General features: G+C 33.7%; 1 non-coding gene and 1 pseudogene across 1 annotated transcript; both read left to right on the top strand.

Annotated features, from left to right (window-relative positions):
- Positions 1–2,300: 2,300 nt before the first annotated feature.
- On the top strand, positions 2,301–2,855 carry LOC123231938 (annotated as a pseudogene).
- Positions 2,856–14,862: 12,007 nt separating this feature from the next.
- LOC123232673 lies at positions 14,863–14,969 on the top strand. The gene has a single exon (XR_006505200.1). It is a non-coding gene; the product is annotated as a U6 spliceosomal RNA (small nuclear RNA).
- The last annotated feature ends 508 nt before the right edge of the window (positions 14,970–15,477 follow it).

The raw sequence follows: 15,477 nt of genomic DNA, 5'->3' as shown, positions 1-15,477 counted from the left end.
GGGGCGCGGGGGGGGGTTGAAGGGGAAAGGGGAGCATGAATCATGTAACCATGTTAAAAATGAATATTAATAAATGTTAAAAAAAATTAAAAAAAAACGCAATGGAGTGATTATGATTGGCAGTTGGGGGGGGCGCTTCAGAGAGAGGAACAGTGAGGGAATGAGGGAAGCACGCATGCGCCTCACAAGGCTTCTGGCCTTCCAGTCACAGTAAAAAAAAAACAAAAAAAAAACTACATTACCCAAACCTTCTTTCTGTATTACCTACAATGCTTTTCCTTTTGTCTATGTTTGCATGGTCACATTTTGTATAAGTTCTGAGGCTCTGCCCTGTTCTTTCTCTTTTGCTCTTGGAATTGAGCTGGTTAGTACCTACCCTTTTAGTTAGTTTATTATGTTATTTTAGTATTAATAAAATTTTACAAATACAATATTTCGTATTTTGTATATTAATTTTAATCTCCTCAAGAGTCACCTATACAGCAAAACTAAGTATATTCTTGTTAGGAAAAAATGGACATTCAATAAGACAGAAGAATTCCAAGTGTTCCTGAGTTATAAGCCAGACTTAACAAAAAATTTGAAGTCCAAACAGGTGACACAAAAGAAACCCAAAAATGCAAATGAGAAAGAGAAAATTTAAGGAGACTCATTGAGGTCAAAATGTTTATATGTCTATATGGAAAGAGGATTTCTATAAATCTCAAAAATTATTCTTAATAGTAGAGAAGTTAGAAGGAATTTACTCAGTAAGAGAGTAGAAAAGTAAGCTTATTATGATAATATGATGTATATGTTATATGATGATATGATTTGTCTGTAAATGTGATGATATGGAATATATCTATGATATGATATGTATGCATATGAACAGTATGTAAAAAAAAACTCAATGAAGGGCTGAAAGAGAGGGCTGCACTGAGAGAAAAGGGAAGGGAGAGATAGAATGGAGTAAATTATATGACATAAAGAGGAGTGAAATATTACTAATGAGACTGGAGGAAAAGGGTGGTGATAGGCAATGCTTAAACTTTATTCTCATTGTTATTGAGTCAGAGTGGGAAAACAAATATACTCAGTGAGGTATAGATTTCTTTTACCCTACAAAGAAGTAAAAGGGGAATAAGACAAGGAAAGGGGGAGGTAATTGGAAGGAGGAGGAAGGTGGGAGGTGACAAAAAGCAAAATACTGGTGCTGAGGAACAAAGTGAAAAGGAATAGAGCAGGATGTAAAGGAGATAATATGTTGAAGGACAATACACAATTAGTAATTATATCATTGAATGCAAATTGGATGAACTCACCCATAAAATGAATATGGATAGCAGAGTGTATTAAAAAAAAGTATCTTATTATTTATTTTTTACAAGAAACATATGAAGGCAGGGTGACACACAGATTAAAGGTAAAAGGCTGGAGCAGGCCTTATTATTTGTTGTCATCTAATGTAAAAGAAAAAAAAAACAGGAGTAGCAATCATGACACCAGATAAAGCAAAATCAGAAATTTATCTGATTAAAAGAGACAAGGAAAGCAATTACATTTTGCTAAAAGTTCCTGTAAACAATGAAGTGATATCATTACTAAACATGTATGCACCAAATGGTATAGCATCCAGATTTTTAAAGAAGAAATAAAGGGGCTAAAGAGGAAATGGATAATAAAACCATACTAATGGGAGACCATAATCTTCTTCTTCTTTGAGAACTAGATAAATTAAGCCAAAAATAAAAGCAAGAAATAAGAGAAGTGAATGAAATTTTAGGAAAAAAATAGTTAATATTTATCTTGAGAAAACTGAATAGAGATAAAAAGAAATATACCCTCTCAGCATTACATGGTACTTACACAAAGATGAACCATTATTAGGGCATAGAACATTGCAAACAAATGTAGAAAAGTAGAAATAATAAATGCCACTTTTTAGAGCATAAGGTGATAAAATTATAATGAATAAGGGTCCATGGAAAGGTAAATTTAAAATTAATTTTAAATTAAATAATCTAATTCAATTCTTCAAAACTAGGGGGTCAAAAAAAAAACAAATTATAGAAACAATTATAGACTTTATTAAAGAGAATGTCAAGCGGCAAGGTGGCGGGTGGGAAATGGCATTATATTTGGCCTCCATTTCCGGCACAGAAAAAGAAAAAGTCAACTGTTCATTTTATTTCAAAATTGGAGCTTGTTGTCATGGAGACAGATGTTCTCAGTTGCACAATAAACCAACCTTCAGTCAGACCATTGCACTCTTGCACATTTACCATAATCCTCAAAACTCTTCCCAGTTGGCTGACAGTTAGCGCTGTGCAGTGAGTGATGTCGAAATGCAAGAACACTATGATGAATTTTTTGAGGAGGTTTTTGCAGAAATGGAAGAAAAGTATGGTGAAGTTGAGGAGACGAATGTTTGTGATAACTTTGGGGATCATCTTGTAGGAAATGCATATGTAAAGTTTCGACATGAAGAAGATGCAGAAAAGGCTGTCATTGATTTAAACAATCGCTGGTTTATTGGACAGCCAATTCATCCTGAGCTTTCACCAGTGACTGACTTCGGAGAAGCCTGCTGTCGCCAATATGAAATGGGAGAATGTACTAAAGGAGGCTTCTGTAACTTTATGCATCTGAAACCCATCTCTAGAGAACTAAGGCCAGAATTAGATGGGCGTAGATCTAAGAAGCATAGGTCCTAATCAAGATCTCAAGAATGTCATTCTAGATCAAGAGATTGTGTGTGTGGTGGTGGAGGAGGTGGTGGCTGTGGTGGAGGCAGTGGAGGTGGCAGTGGTGGTGGTGGAAGGGAATGTGATGGGAGGTGGTTAAGAGAGCGTGAAAGATCTGGTCGATTCTGAGCCATGCCATTTTTACTATGTCTGGTAGAAAGTCTTGTAGTTGATTGACCAAAGTTCATAATGAGAATTTTTTTTCTATAAAACAACAAAACAAAAACAAAAAAAAAGATGGGCTTCTGAATAAAATTTGTAGTGATACAGTATTCTTGACTTAACTGTGTTTCTTGTGGGAAGTCTTATAATTTTCATTTCTTTACCTCATCAAATGCATGATTTGGCAATCCTTTAGGTGAAGGTAATACAGATTCCCCACTCTTTGAATGTTTGGGGATAGATAAAAAAACAGATTGGTGAACTTTATGTGAATAGAAAACTTATTTGAAGAAACTATAAACTGAACAAGTAACTAAATAAGCTTGATGCATAAAAATTAACTTTTATAATATTTCCTTTACTGCTATGCCAGTGTTAGGTTAATTTAAACAGACCTGGAGACATCCTTTTATTTACTCTGTAGAAATACTTAACTAGAAACTTGATTTGTGACCAGAAATCTCTGTACTGTAAACTAGCATATTTGCAGTAAAGCCAATTTTTAGTGTAAAATATTGTCTTAATTGATAGTGGTGTCTGTATATCATTATAGATTTTTAAATGGTATTTCATGCATAATGCTCCCAAATTAGAATAGCTTTTAGAAGGTCAGTATTAAGATTACTCCAATGTTGATAGTGTTTAATAACAATCCATTAGGCTGTTCTGCCATGAATGGCATTCCACAAAACAAGTTAAAATTTTAAATTCAATACTAATATACCTTTAAAGACTTCTGAAATAAAAAAAAAATTATCTACCTAAAATATGATTTATTAATTTCTCTACTGTGTAAAGTGATATAATGGTTGGTGGTTATGCATTTAAAATTATATAATTGTCCATTAACTTCCATCAGTTAATATACTATTTAAATGCTGGAAACTGAAAGTATTTTTGTTCCCCACCCCCACCCCCCGCCTTTCAGTGCATAGCAGAACTAAGATAAAGTTAAAAATAAAAAAAAACACTTAATTGAGGCTAGAATTGACAATTGTCAAGGGCAAACATGTTTCTAAGTGCTTGACTAGAGAAGCATTAGAGTTCCAGCAGAGGTGTTATCCAAACCTACTTTATCATAATTGTTCTATGTAATGTAGGTGAACTCTTATTGTATATGTATTTAAAAATCAGCTTTTTCACTGTATATGCAGTTCCCCCTGTTCAATTTAGTTTTTTTTTTAAATGCACATTGCTGTGTTGGAGAGAGCACTCCTTCTCAAAAGCTAGAAATTCAATAAAACTTTTAAAATATCATAAAAGAAAAGAGAATGTCAATATATCTAAATTAATAGAATATAGCCAATGCAGTACTCAGGGGAAAATTTATATCTCTGAGTGCCTATATCAACAAAATAGAGAGGGAGGAGATGAATGAATTGGACTTGCAACTTATAAAAATTAGAGAAAGAAAAAATTTAAAACTCCCAGCTAAAAACTAATTTGGAAATCCTAACAATTAAAGGACAAATTAATAAAGACCAAATTAAAAAAGACCAGAGCTAAATAGAAAAAAAAATTCAAAATTAAAACTAAAGAGAAGCATGAAAAGTAAACATGAAAGATAAATCATCAGGGACTCAATAGTGTTAAATTGTTTCCCTTTCTATATGGGATGATGATATAAACAATGTCTAAGAATGTTTTTTCATTATTAAGATAATTAAAAGGATTAAACATAGAAAGAGAGTGTGGAAGTAAGTAGATTATTTTGAGATAATTTTTTTAAAATGATTAAGTGAGAAAAAAGAAAGATGCCCTGTGAAACTAGTAAAAATAAAGGTAGATTGGGAGAAATTATCTCAAATAGAAGAACCACATAAGGAATAACTTTTATAATAGAGGTTGAATTGGGGGTGGGGGTCAAGCAATGTTTGAAATTAACTCACATCTAAATTAGGTCAAAGAGAGGAAGATATATACTGTAAAAGGGTTATTTGGGAGATGAGATTAGATGGGATTAAATGAATTATTTTAGGCCAGTATCAAGGTTTACAGTTTGGGTGAAAGGGCCTAAGAGACAACTCTGACCAGGCCAGAGCCTGTTCTGGGACTAGCACATAGATAACCAAAGTCATGGTAATTGGAAAGTGTATTTATTTCCAATGGGAGAGGTAAAGCTGGAAAGGGGAAAATTCCTGACTAATTTTATTAGCTAAGCACCCCAGAATCTAAAGCCTTCTCATGAAGGGTCTTCAGAGATTTGATTTTCTACTCTCATCTCCCTTTCCTAGCTATCTTTAAATCCAGTCCCTGTTCTAAATATCCTGTACTTAAACCCTCTCTTGGTTGTTATTAAAGATATTGGTCTAGAACAGATCAGGCAGGGACCAAGGGAAAGGTCCCAAGTCCAGATGGACTCAGACCACTGCTTACTGACAGTTTGATGTTGAAACAGGATAGTGACAGTCTCTTATGATCTTCTCCAAGGACACACAGAACAAAGACAGCAATAAGGATAGGATCAAACACCCAGGACTTGACATCCGTTCCCTCCAGGTTCCCATCCAGAGAGAGACAGATAGATCCAAAAGTCTTTGAGTTTCAGCTTAACCCTTCCCTGCAGCATTCTGGAATCTACCCTGTTGGTCTCTTGCATCTCTCCTCTGCAATCCTACATTTTCCTCCTAAACTTATCTCTTCCTTATAACAATACACACACACACACACATGCATGTTTATTTTTATAATTTATATACACATTCAATTGGTTATAAAATTCTAATCAGCAAACATTGAAAAGTATAAGGGGACAAAGGAAAGAAGGGAGTGATGAAAAAAGAGAACAGATAAAAGAACTTTGGAAGGGACACAAAGTATAGGAAAATAAAAGTATTGATGGATTTTGGAGACAACATAGGCATTCCAGAAAACAATTTAAAACTATAATCCCAAATTGTAATAAACTGTATAATATTTGATGGCTGTATACTACTAGAAAGTATATACAGGGGCAGCTGGGTAGCTCAGTGGAGTGAGAGTCAGGCCTAGAGACAGGAGGTCCTAGGTTCAAACCCGGCCTCAGCCACTTCCCAGCTGTGTGACCCTGGGCAAGTCACTTGACCCCCATTGCCCACCCTTACCACTCTTCCACCTATGAGACAATACACCGAGATTAAGAGTTTAAAAAAAAAAGAAAGTATATACATCCATCATAAAAAATCAAAGAGAAAAAAGAATCAGTATGTACAAAAATATTTAAGCAATCCTTTTCAAAGCACTTTCAAAATGGAAATTAAATGGTGCCCACTTATTGAAAATGTCTAAACAAAGTTTGAGATATTAATATAATGGAATATTATTATATTTTAAATGGAAAAAATAGATAGTTTTTGAGGAATCTAGGAAGACCATTATGATGATGCAAAGTAAAGTTAAAATTGGAGAAAAGTTAAACAAATAAAATAAAATAAAATAATATTATATGGAATACCAACATTGAAAGCTGTTAGAACACTATTGATTTAGTAAAAACTTAAAATCTAGATAATTAAAAATGAGTCACACCACCCACATCTTATATGAGAAGAAATTGAGTTAAATTATATAAAGTGGCATACATTTCTTTTTTATTTATTTTTATTTTTTATCCATTTTTTAGTATTCATTTTTAACATGGTTACATGATTCATGCTCCTACTTTCCCCTTCACACCCTGCACATCCCCCACCCATGGCCTATTGCACATTTCCACTGGTTTTAACATGTGTCATTGATCAAGACCTATTTCCAAATTGTTGTTAGTTGCATTGGTGTGGTAGTTTCGAGTCTACATCCCAAATCATATCCACCTCAACCCATGTGTTCAAGCAATTGTTTTTTTTTATGTTTCCTCTCCTGCAGTCCTTCCTCTGAATGTGGATAGCATTATTTACCATAAATCCCTCAGAACTGCCCTGTGTCATTGCATTGCTGCTGCTACAGAAGTCCATTACATTCGATTTTACTATAGTATATCAGTCACTGTGTACAGTGTTCTTCTGGCTCTGCTCCTTTCTCTCTGCATCAATTCCTGGAGTTCTATCCAGTTCACATGGAATTCCTCTAGTTTATTATTCCTTTTAGCACAATAGTATTCCATCACCAGCATATACCACAATTTGCTCATCCATTCTCCAACTGAAGGACATACCCTCATTTTCCAGTTTTTTGCCACCCCAAAAAGCTCGGCTATAAATATTTTCGTACAAGACTCTTTATCTATGAACTCTTTGGGGTACAAACCCAACAATGGTATTGTTGGATCAAAGGGCAGGCATTCTTTTATAGCCCTTTGAGCATAGTTCCAAATTGCCAGCCAGAAGGGTTGGATCAGTACACAGCTCCACCAGCAATGCATTAATATCCCAATTTTGCCACATTCCCTCCAGCAGTCATTATTCTCCCATTCTTTCATTTTAGCCAATCTGCTAGGTGTGAGGTGATACCCCAGAGTTGTTTTGATTTGCATTTCTTTGATGATTAGAGATTTAGAACACTTTCTCATGTGCTTATTGATACTTTCAATTTCTTTACCTGAAAATTGTCTATTGATGTCTCTTGCCCTTTTATCAATTGGGGAATGGCTTGTTTTTTTATACAATTGATTTAACTCCTTGTATATTTGAGTAATTAAAACCCTGTCAGAATTTTTTGTTATAAATATTTTTTCCCAATTTGTTGTTTCCCTTCTGATTTTGGTTGCATTGTTTTTCTTTGTACAAAAGCTTTTTAGTTTATTATAATCAAAACCATTTAATTTACATTTTGTAATTTTCTCTAACTCTTGCTTGGTTTTACTCTTTCCCAGAGATCTGACAAGTATACTATTCTGTGTTCACTTAACTTATTTATAGTTTCACTCTTTATATTCAAGTCATTCACCCATTCTGAATTTATCTTGGTGTAGGGAGTAAGATGTTGATCTAAACCTAATTTCTCCTATATTGTTTTCCAAATTTTCCAGCAGTTTTTGTCAAATAGTGGTTTCATGTCTCAAAAGTTGGGCTCTTTGGGTTTATCATACACTGTCTTGCTGATGTCATTTACCCCAAGTCTATTCCACTGATCTTCCCTTCTGTCTCTTAGCCAGTACCATATTTTTTGATGACTGCTACTTTATAGTATAGTTTAATATCTGGTACTTCTAGGCCCCCTTCCTTCTCATTTTTTCATTATTTCCCTTGATATTCTTGATCTTTAGTTATTGCAAATGAAATTTGTTACAGTTCTTCCTAATTAAGTAAAGAAGTTTTTTGGTAGTTTGATAGGTATGGCACTAAATAGGTAAATTAATTTGGGTAGTATGTTCATTTTTATTATGTTAGTTCATCCTACCCATGAGCAATCAATGGTTTTCCAATTGTTTAGATTTAGTTTTATTTGTTTGGAAAGTGTTTTGTAGTTGTTTTCATATAATTCCTGTGTTTGTTTTGGTGGATAAATTCCTAAGTATTTTATGTTGTCTAGGGTGATTTTAAATGGTGTTTCTCTTTCTACCTCTTGCTGCTCTAATGTGTTGGAAATATATAGAAATGCTGATGATTTATGTGCATTTATTTTGTATCCTGCAACTTTGCTAAATTTGTTGATTATTTCTACAAGCTTCTTAGTTGATTCTCTAGGATTTTTTAAGTAGACCATCATATCATCTGCAAAGAGTGATAGCTTAGTCTCCTCCTTGCCTATTTTGATACCTTCAATTTCTTTTTCTTCTCTAATTGCAACTGCTAGTGTTTCTAGTACTATGTTGAATAATAGAGGTGATAATGGACATCCTTGTTTCATTCCTGATCTTATTGGGAAGGCTTCTAATTGATCCCCATTGCATATGATGCTTGTTGATGATTTTAGGTATATATTGTTTATTATTTTTAGGAAAGGTCCTTCTATTCCTATAATTTTCAGTGTTTTCAATAGGAATGGATGTTGTATTTTGTCAAAGGCTTTTTCAGCATCTATTGAGATAATCATGTGATTTTTGTTTGTTAGATTGTTGATATGGTCAATTATGTGGAAGGTTTTCCTAATGTTGAACCATCCTTGCATTCCTGGTATAAATCCCACCTGATCATGGTGGATGATCTTCTTGATTACTTGCTGGAGTCTCTTTGCTAGTATTCTATTTAAGATTTTTGCATCTATGTTCATTAGGGAGATTGGTCTGTAGTTTTCTTTCTCTGTTTTTGATCTACCTAGCTTTGGAATCAGTACCATATTTCTGTCATAAAAGGAATTTCATAGGAATCCTTCTTTGCTTATCATATCAAATAATTTGTATAGTATTGGGATTGCTTCTGCCTCCACCCTTGCCTGCTCTCAGTGTCAGAGCTCAAAGTCTGCGCACTTTCTTTAGCCTTTTGGGGTCTTAAGTCTTGCTGCTCTCAGGAGCAGGCCCTGGAGCTGCCAATGACTCAATGGGTGCCTCAAACTTGCTCTACTTCTTTTGCGCTGGCTTTGGCATTGTAGGTGGTGTGTGTGTGTGTGTGGGGGGTGTTGCTCAGCCCACAATTTAGTGAGAGCTGTTTCATCCCTTTATAGCACAGAGAAGCCCTGATTCCACAAACCTTCCATGCTGCGCCCTGTTGTGGGGTCCCTCTGTTCGTCTGGATTTGTTTTTATGTCCCCTTGAGGCATCCTGTATACTTCCATTAGGAGAGGTTAAGTGCTGCTTTTTACTCTGCTGCCATCTTCGCAGCATACATTTCTGCATATGATCAGTATGGGAATTAGATTTTCTAGAATTTACCTATTGTTAGAGTTTTGCTTTTATAATTCAGGAGAGGAAAGAGGAGAGAGATAAGAAATGATTAAATGCATAAATACATCAAAATATCATAAAATTAAGAAAAAATATGTATCTTCCCCAAACATGTTCTCTCAACCTCAATATGAATTCTGAAAATTCTTTAAGTATAAGGCAACAAAACAACAAAGAAATTAGAAGAATTAGTGAATTTTTTCCATAGATACATAAATAAAAATGAACATTTGTTCCAGATTCTCTTAAATAAGGCAACATACTAGAATATGGACTTAGTATGATGACATATATCACAACAAAGTTTTAAGTAACTATGCAATATTTATCAGAGAAATAGTGACTTAAGATATTATTTTCCAATGTGTTGCAATTGTGATATTTTAAAAAATGAAAATTTACTTTCTAAAATCACATATTATTGGCATTTACAAGCAATATATAAATGTAGTAAGTACAGATTTTCCAAATTTTGGTATTCAGAGAAGGGTTATGTGTTATATTGAATTGCATGGCAAATCTAACAGGATATAAAAATTTATCAGTCCATTAACACAGGATCATGATTGCTAGGAGTTTGGCTATTATGCAGTCATTTACTGAGAAAATTAATTGAAGAAAATTATTCCTGAAGAAATAATGTCCTTAGTCTTCATTATACATCATTCAAGAAACAATCACCTAATTTGATAAATTTTATTCTTAATAAGGACACTTAGTCAGATCTGTTGGACTAATTATGAATTTTCCTGGCAGTGTCAAAGTTCCATAAAAAAATAACTGTTACAACCTGGAAACATATTTAATTATGGAAATCACAATTATCTAAATGAAAGTAATTTGTAGACAAGAGAGAGCAAAATATTTCCTCATTCCTCTTGTGTATACACTAAAATTATTTATATTCTAAAATATATTCCCATTATATTAACTTTTATTTAATTATATTCTTCTACTAGACAATTTGAACAAGTAATATTCCATTTTCTATATATTCATTCAAATAAGAATATTTTCCCATTAATATAAAATAGAAGACATTTGTCTGAGATGAATGTCTATAATTTTTAGGTGTACACAGTTCTATCTCAAATGAATACTATAATTTAATGCAAATCTATATGGAAAAACAAATGAAACAGATATGAACTGTCAGTAAAAACTACATCTGTCACTATTCTCCTGATGGGCAAATGGGTTTCTTGTTGATTCATGATGATAGTTTGTACTTGGTTTGGAAATATTCAGACATGCAAGATTCTCAATAGGTAATTTGGAGGTTACTTTCATTCAATTTCCCTTTGGGTAATGATTTTATAACATTCCCTAATGGGCCTCCACACAACAAAGGGCACTTTCTACTCATTCCCCAAATTTTTCTCTTTGAATTGGCTTATGATTTTCAACACGGTTAGGTAGGGAAGAAAAATTATGTTGTCTATATCCCTTCCTCCTACCATCGAAATGTCCAATTACTTCTGTTGATTTCATAAACTATTGTTAACTTGTTGAAAGCCGTTATATGTAAAGAGCCAATTGGAGAAATAGGGTCAAATTTAGGGCCTGTTATCTGGATTCCCTACGTGACCAATCCAGGCTGAGGCAGTCTTTGTGTTTGGTCCTGGTCACCTGAGCCCTGAAAAGCTCTCGTACCAGCAGGTAGATTAATCCAAAAACAACTTGACCCCTCCAAGAGGCTATTAGGAGTCATTTAGAGAAACAGAGTCTGTAATAGATGTTTTATCTGGATCCCATTACAAAATCATCGGCAAGTAAAACTGCGTGTATGATTTTTCTGCACTGCATGTCAGATGCAGATAGAATGGACCATCTAAGGTAAAAATCTGAGGCTCCTCTTTTGACTCATTTTTAGATCCCCACATTCTCTCAACATTCTTATTGGAAAGCTTTGAGTCCTTAACCAGACCAGCAGCTACTGAGTTAACAATTCCTCTCCTTGACAATTTCTCTCCTTGATAATTAAGAAGCCTGAAACCTAAAAAATATATTACTTAGATAAAGACTGGAGCCGGACAATTTAGTCCAGACTATCTGACCAGGTGCAGATCTGTAAATCAAGGCAGAACGCAATTAGTAAACATCTCCATGAAATTTATTTCTGCTTCCGGAATTATCCCCTACTAATTGGTTGTTGGAACTTGGCCCTTGTTTTTGCACCCATATCTCTATTTTTTAGGCCTTGATGAATTGTGTATGATTTATAACCTCCTTCACAGCTGTGATTCTTTCTTTGTGTTCTTTGTTTGAAACCAGTATAAAATAAAGTCAAAAATCCCATAGCGTGGGATCAGCATGGGCTAACCTCTAGTTCGGCTGTTCTCAGTTTCTTTTTCCTGTCTTAGCAATCCGACGCCGTAAAACGCCACTCAGGACCCCTGCCATATAGAGCTGGTCCTCTATACTAACTAATGAGTTAAAGACTGAAAATAGCTAAATGTATCATTGTTCCCAGATAATATTACTTCTCAGTTTGAGGTACTAGCCCATCCTGCCAACTGTGAGGCTCGCTTTCAATAGTCTGAGTAATTAGATCCTAAACACTGATGAAAGATGAGGAGCTTTAATCAGGGCAAAGTGAATTTGAAATAAAAGAGAAATGGCAAAGAGGCATATCATCATAGTCTGATGGAATAACCTAAATGTTTATATGGTAGCATGATAGACTAAGATTAAAGAAAAATGCAACCATCATCTAAAGAAGTAATATTGTCAAAATCCTCATGGAGGGGTAGTTACCTGAATAGATGAAGGATTTAAATATCCAAGGGGGAAAGCTATGGTTTTTATTTTATTTAGAAGGAACATCAGCAACCATTAAGCTAATGTATACCTCAAAAAAACATCCCTTATACCAGGGGTTGGCAACGTATGGCTCTAAAGCCATATCTGGATCCACCTCCCAACCGGCCAGTCCGGAAAGAGCCCCAGGATGTGCCCCAGGGGGCCCTTCAACTCCCGCCCCACATTCCAGTGCCTTCTGCTTCCATCCTCCTCCTTCCACAGGCATTTATGGCTCTCACATCCAAAAAGGTTGCTGATTTAGTCTCTACTTAAAGATCACCAATACAGACTTCCTGGGAAAAGTAAAGAATATGATAAAATATCAAAATCACTCAACTGATCTCTCCCAACATTCTCACTCCAAAAACTTTTAAATAATATCTTGAATCAATTTTTAAAGTGACAGGAACAACAAAAGAGCTGCAATTACAATAAAGCATAATCTACTAAAAAAAAAACTAAACATAATCTTCCTTGGTATGATATTTAATAAAATAAAGGACTTATAAGCATGCCTGTTAAACAAAGCCCAGAGCTGAATAAAAATTTGCCTTTCAAATACAAGATTCAAGAGAAGCATAAATTGATTCTGAGTTGTAAATCATTCACTTTCTATTTTACCTTTGTCTTCAATAATTTCAAGGCAGATTTCTTTGCTAATTTATTGTAATGAGCATTTATTTTTTATAGAATTTTCATTTTAATAACAAATTTCCACAGATTTTCCATATTGTCTCCCTCCTCAGTTCCCAGGGTTGATAAGCAATTGTGAAGATGGGCAGAGAATCGAATCAGGGTATTACATGTACTATAACAGAATTTTTTTCAATGATCGTTTATTTATTTTTATTGAATTTTTATTTTAGATAATTTCTTGTGATATGACATCTAGACTTTTTTCAAATTCTGGCTTTCATACAGTTGAATAGTTTTAAATTGTCTCTCCTGTTTCTATTTTCCACATCAATTGTTATTCCAATGAGCTATTTCACATATTTTCATTCTTTTGATATTATGCTACTTTTATTTCTGTATTATGAAGACATTATCTTCTACTTGCCCAATTATTATAAAAAATAAATTATTTTCTTCAGTTAGCTTTTGAACATCCATTTCCATGTGGCCAATTCTACTTTTATGTAATTCTTTTCTTTGTTAAATTTTTGTACGTTTTCCCCCAATTAGTGAATTTTGATTTTTTAAGTGTTATTTTCTTCATTATTCTTCATCTTTTTCCCCATGCTTTTGACTCTGTTTGGTCTACCCTGAATTATTTTATTCATCAAATTTGCCCATTTTTCCTATTCCTTTCTTATTTTATTTTTTTTAAATCCTTTCTTCCATGTTCTGATATTAATTGTAATTCGGGGTGGAGAGAATTTTGCTTCTAGCTTTTTTATCTCATTATTCCCTTCTGAATTTGTGTCTTATTCTTCCTTGTCTCTGTTATATTTGTTTATTGTTAGTCTTTTTTTCTTTCTGTTTGATCTTTTTCCTAGTCTTTTCATTGACTTTTATCTTTATCTTAAAGGTGCATTCTATTCTCAGAATAAAGGTGGAACTCTCTTAAATTTCAGCTTTTTCTTGCTTCTACCCTCCTTACCTCTGGTGCTGGATTCCTGCAGTTTTCATGTTTTAGGTTTTTAAGAGCTGTTTTCTTAAAAGAATAAAGATATACAAAAACAGTTGATTTTGATATCCAGTCTTCTTTTGCTAGACATCTCTTCACTTAGTTGAATCAGAACTGCCATAAGTATTCATTTCTTGACACATACTCAACACTGTAATAATAAAGAGAGCTCTTTTTGTCCTATTTCCCATCCTTACAACACTCAAATCCTTTTTCATTTGGTAAGATGATCTGTGAAAATCTGTGTTTTTCTATCATAGACATCTAGAAACCAAGATCAACTTCAACTCAGTTTTCTTACATGAAAACTGACATTTACTTCTCATTATCAATTTAAATTAAAATGTCTCACTTTGGTATTCAAGGTCCCCTAACATTTTGTTCTGCTTTACTTATCCAAATTATTCTGATATAACTTTCAAAAGTGGACTCTTCAGTTAAGGCTGATGAATTTTTTTCTCCAAGTCAAATTATACTCAATTCTCTATTGTGATCTCAAGGTTATGGATTGAAAAGAGTAATGCATCTGGAGTCACTGAGTTTGAATTCTGGATCTCTCATTTAATGGCTATGTGAACTTAGTCAATTCTCTGACCTCCCTGAATTTCATCATCTTTAATATAACGGGCCTTGAATATGCTATTTCTAAAACTGTATTTCAGTTTTTCAAACAGTAGCCTCTAGTGGCTATCATTTCAGTTTATTCTTCATCAGTTCAAACACTATATCTTTGTTGGATAATATTTGATTCTTAAAGAATACTGACTAAATGATAACAATTTTTCAAAAGAAAGTACTATATTGTGCTTGATTTGATAGGACATATACTAAAATTGGAACAAGACAGAAAAGATTAGCATGGCCCTTGTGCAAGGATGACATGGAAATTCATAAATCATTCCATATTTTTTCATCTCAAATAGAATACTAGCAAAAATAGTCCAGCAAGTTATCAAGAGGATTATTCACTATGATCGGGCAGGATTTATACCAGGAATACAAGGATGGTTTAATATTGGGAAAAGCATCCACATAATTGACCATATCAATAATCAAACCAACAGAAACCACATGATTGTCTCAATAGATGCAGAAAAAGCTTTTAGCAAAATCCAGAACACATTCCTTTTGAAAACACTAGAAAGTATAGGAATAGAAGGGGCATTCCTCAAAATAATAAAGAGTATATAATTAAAACCATCAGCAAGTATCATCTGCAATGGGGATAAGTTAGAAGCATTCCCAATAAGATCAGAAGTGAAGCAAGGATCCTCATTATCACCTTTATTATCACCTCTAGCTATAGTAATTAGAGAAGAAAAATAAATTGAAGCAATTAAAGTAGGCAATGAAGACACTAAACTATCACTCTTTGCATATATGATAGTATACTTTAAGAACTCCAGAAAATCAATTAA

Source organism: Gracilinanus agilis, chromosome 1, assembly GCF_016433145.1.
Source record: "Gracilinanus agilis isolate LMUSP501 chromosome 1, AgileGrace, whole genome shotgun sequence".
NCBI lineage: Eukaryota > Metazoa > Chordata > Mammalia > Didelphimorphia > Didelphidae > Gracilinanus > Gracilinanus agilis.
This window is presented reverse-complemented; position numbering and strand designations above follow the sequence as displayed.